We start from the raw sequence: 4,616 nt of genomic DNA, 5'->3' as shown, positions 1-4,616 counted from the left end.
CAAGGCAGGACATCTCTGCTTTATCTCTGCATTTTGAACCATTTACTCAGTCTTTTGTTCCACCCGAGCTTCGGGGTGGTTACTCAATAACTATCGCTTGATAACAAATGATCTTGTTTTTCCTGCCCTATATATTGTGTAAATTTCCCCAGAATAAACGAGACTTGATCAGACTCCTGTCTTGTCTCCATTTCTCGTGTCTCTTGTCCCTCCTCATCCTCACTCCCCCTCTAGAGTCCTCGTTGCTCGACCTGCGGGACGGGTCAATTGGGGAGTTAAGATAGAGATTTCTGGGATTCTGGCAATATTCTATTTCTTGACTTGGGTGTTAATTATCAGAGATGTTCACTTGTGTTAATTTATTGATCTTTACACTTATAGTTTGTGTGCATGTCTGTATATATGCTATACTTCAATAACTTTTTAAAAAAGCCAAAACAGTGCTATATTTTTTCAAGAATATATAAGTACTTGTAAAAATGAGCATATGGAAGGTGAATTGAAGACATGTATTTAATATACTAAAATGAATGCCTATAGAAAAGGGGAATGGAAGTGGGGAAAAGAGAAGAGGGAGAAATGTGCAATTTTCTTTAATGTCTTCTATCTGTGACCCTCTACCACCATCCTTCATTTTACGTTTTTACTTCTCTCTTCTATATTAGACAAGTTGGTTTATCTTCTAAATTGCTCTCTGTAATAACCTGCTCCTATCACTTTGTCCTGATTAAATAAACAAAAGGCCAACTATGAAGCTTTCAGAGGCAACCTGAGGAAGTACCAGCTGGCCTGATACTCCTCTAAATGAATGTGTCCTCTAAGCAAATTTGTTAGTTTTTAAAACTTAGATAATAGAATGAATAGCAGGATAGATGTGTGCTGACCCAGTTCACCCAGTTCCCTTTGCCTCAGCTCCCTCCCACCTCCGTTCCCTCCTGCTTATTGCTAACTGCCTCCGCTTCTGTACAGGTAGCTTGCTTGCTCTGCTAAACACTTGAATGACCCCTGTCCTATATAAGCAACCCTCCCCCTGAGCTCAGGGCTGCAGTTCTCCTCTGTGTAGGTTGGCTGCAGTCCCTGCACAGGTATTAAAGCTCCTAATATTCAAAATTACTTTGTTTGAGTGAGGTTGACTCTCCTGGGTTACAACACTTTCCTTTCATTTTTGTCTCCAAATAGTCTTGTCTTTAATTTATTTTTCCTCCCCATGTAATGATTCTTTCCAATTCTTTCCAGTCTTTACATTGCCATAAGAATTATCTTCCTAAGATCTTACCGGAATTCTTCGCCTGACTCCGTTCTAACACCGGCAGCTGCGCACAGACCCAAGCGGAGACCTCTGCGGGGGGTTCGCCCTTGGTTAACTGTGGGGCCCAGGTGCTGCTGGACCCCTTCCTAAGTGCAATGCAAACAGGACACCATGTAGACACAGCGTATGTTTGGGTTTTATTTTTTCTTCTTCTTTTTTTTTTTTTTTTTTTCAGTTATTAAACCTCTATGCATGGAATTAAAAAAAAAAAATTATCTTCCTAAAATGGGAATCCATCAAGTACTTTAACGACTCGCCACATCCTTCAGGAAAAAAATGGAGTTCTTCAAAACGTGATAGACCCTTCAAACTCTGGTTTATATCGACATTTTTAACGATTTTCCTATTCAGCCTGTCTATGTCAATTGCATTGAAGTGTTTGTAGTTGCCACCCATAGACCATTCTGCTGTATTCCTTCGTGTATTTACACACACGGTGTCCAACTGAATGTCTGATGATGTCAGAAACATTCTGCCACTGTTATGATGAAATGTGGCTGCTAGCTATGTGCTCATTCTTCTAGAACTGTAGGGACTTGTTTAAGCAACACTCTTACAAATTGAAATAAAAACTGGGAGTGGAGAAACAGTAAAGAATAATTCCTTGATTTTTAAAAAAATGTGTATTTGTTAGGCTATAGGTTGCTGTGATTCAAAATAATATTGGCTTAAATAAATTAGAAGATTCTTTTCACTCTCATGGATAAATCTAGATAAACAATTTATGGTTGGTGTGATGGCACTATAGTTATAAAGAACCTAGGGTGTTTTTGTTTTTGTTTTTGCATTATTGCTCTACCATTCTTACCTATGGCTCCTGTCTTTTGAATAAAATGGCTGCTCCAACACCTATCATCACATCCACATTCTAGCCAGAAGGTAGGAAGAAATAGTAGGGGGAAAGCTTTCTTCTTTCCTTTATTTATTTTTTCTATATTGATTTTTAGAGAGAGAGGAAGGAAGAGGGAGAGAGAGAAACATCAATGAGAGAGAACATCAACTGGCCGCCTTCTGCATGTCCACCATTGGAGATTGGGCCCACAACCGGGGCATGTGCCCTGACCGGGAATCAAACCGGCGATCTCTTGGTGCATGGGTCGATGTTCAGGCACTGACTCACACCAAATGGGCTCTTCTTCCCTTTAAAAGAGTGAAGCCCAGAGGTTACACACTTCATTTCAAGACAATTACCATTATCTAGATCATTAACCTGTTTTGTCCCCAAGGAGAACTTTGACAATGCTGAAGACATACTTAGTTGTCACAACATGGAGAGGTGTGCTACTGGCATGTCATAGGTAGAGACCAGGAATGCTACTAAACATCCTACAATGCACAGGAAAGCCCTCTGAAATAAAAGTTATCTGGACAACCAGATACCCACATACAAAGAAATAAATTTGAATTTCTACTTTATACCATACAAAAAAGTTAACTCAAAATGAACCAAAGACCTAAATCTAAGCACTAAAAGTACAAAACTCTAAGAAAATATAAGTATAAATCTTTATGACCTTGGCAGCAGTTTCTTAAATATGACATCAAAAGTAGATGCAACCAAAGTGAAATTTGACTAAACTTCATTCTAATTTAAAAGTTTGTGCTTCAAAGGACACTAGAGAAAGTGAAAAGGCAGCCCACATAATTGGAGAAAATATTTGCAAATCATATAGCTGATAAAGGCCTAGTATTCAGAGCATATAAAAACTCTTATAAGTCAACAATAGAAAGACAACACAATTTTAAAAATGGACAGAGAATTGGAATAGACATTTCTCTAAAGACAGTATATGCATCATCAATAGGCACATGAAAAGATGCTTAACATCAGTCACAAGGGAAATGCAAATCAAAGCCAAAATGAGTTACCACTTCACACTCACTAGAATAGCTATAATTTTTTAAAAAGTACACATTAACAAGTGTTGGTGAGAATGTGGAGAAATTGGAATACTCCTACATTGCTGGTTCAGAATGTAAAATGGTGCAGCCATTCTGGAAAACAGTTTGGCAGTTCCTCAAAAGTTAAACATAGAATTACAGTTACATATCACCCAGCTAGTACATGATTTTCATAAAAGCATTTTTTTTTTATTAATAAATGAGACTACATCAAACGAAAAAGCTTCTGCAAGGCAAAAGAAACCAGCATCAAAATGAAAAGGGAACCCGCTATATGGGAGAGCATAATTGCCCAGGAAACATCAGATAAGGGGTTACTATCCAAAATATATAAACTACCATACAACTCAAAACAAAACAAAAACAAAAACAAAAGAAGACAAAGAACCCAATTAAAAAATGGGCAGAGGACCTGAATAGACACCTTTCCAAACAGGACATACAAATGGCCAAGAGACATATGAAAAAATGCTCAACGTCACTAGTCATCAGAGAGATGCAAATTAAAACGACTATGAGGTATCACCTCACACCTGTCAGAATGGCTGCTATCAACAAATCATCAAACAACAAGTGCTGGTGAGGGTGTGGAGAAAAGGGGACTCTAGTACACTGCTGGTGGGAATGCAGACTGGTGCAGCCACTATGGAAAACACTATGGTGTTACCTCAAAAAATTAAAAATTGAACCTCCATTTGACCCAGTGATTCCAATTCCACGAATATAGCCTAAGAAGCCTGAAACACCAATCAGAAAGAATATATGTACCCCATGTTCATAGCAGCACTATTTACAATAGCTAAGATCTGGAAACAGCCCAAGTGTCCATCAGTAGACGAATGGATAAAAAAGCAGTGGTACATATACACAATGGAGTACTATGCAGCTGTAAGAAAGAAAGATCTCTTATCCTTTAAGATGACATGGAGGGACCTGGAGAGTATTATCCTAAGTGAAATAAGCCAAGCAGAGAAAGACAAATACCACATGATCTCACTTATTTGCGGAATATAATGAACAAAACAGTCTAAGGAATAGGGTAGATCCAGAGACGTGGACGTAGGGTACAGACTGACAACCCTCGAATGAGGGGGTCATGAGGGGAGGGAAGAGATAAACCACAGAACTTATATGCATGTATGCATAACCAATGGACATGGACAACAAAGCCAGTGATGGGGTGGGGGGGAAGGGGAGGAGGGTGTCAATAGGGTAAAAAAGGAGAAACATCTGTAACAAAAAAATAAATAATTTAAAAAAAAACAAGAATTATCTGGCCCTAAATGTAAAAACTACTGAGATTAAAAATAACCCTAATCTAGACAAATGCTAAATTTAGTCACATGGCAAGAGATAGGTATAAGACAGAATAGAAAAAAAAAAAAAAACCTTTAGCTAATCATGA

This window comes from Molossus molossus, unplaced genomic scaffold (genome assembly GCF_014108415.1).
Source record: "Molossus molossus isolate mMolMol1 unplaced genomic scaffold, mMolMol1.p scaffold_m16_p_13, whole genome shotgun sequence".
NCBI lineage: Eukaryota > Metazoa > Chordata > Mammalia > Chiroptera > Molossidae > Molossus > Molossus molossus.
Note: the sequence above shows the minus strand (reverse complement) of the source record.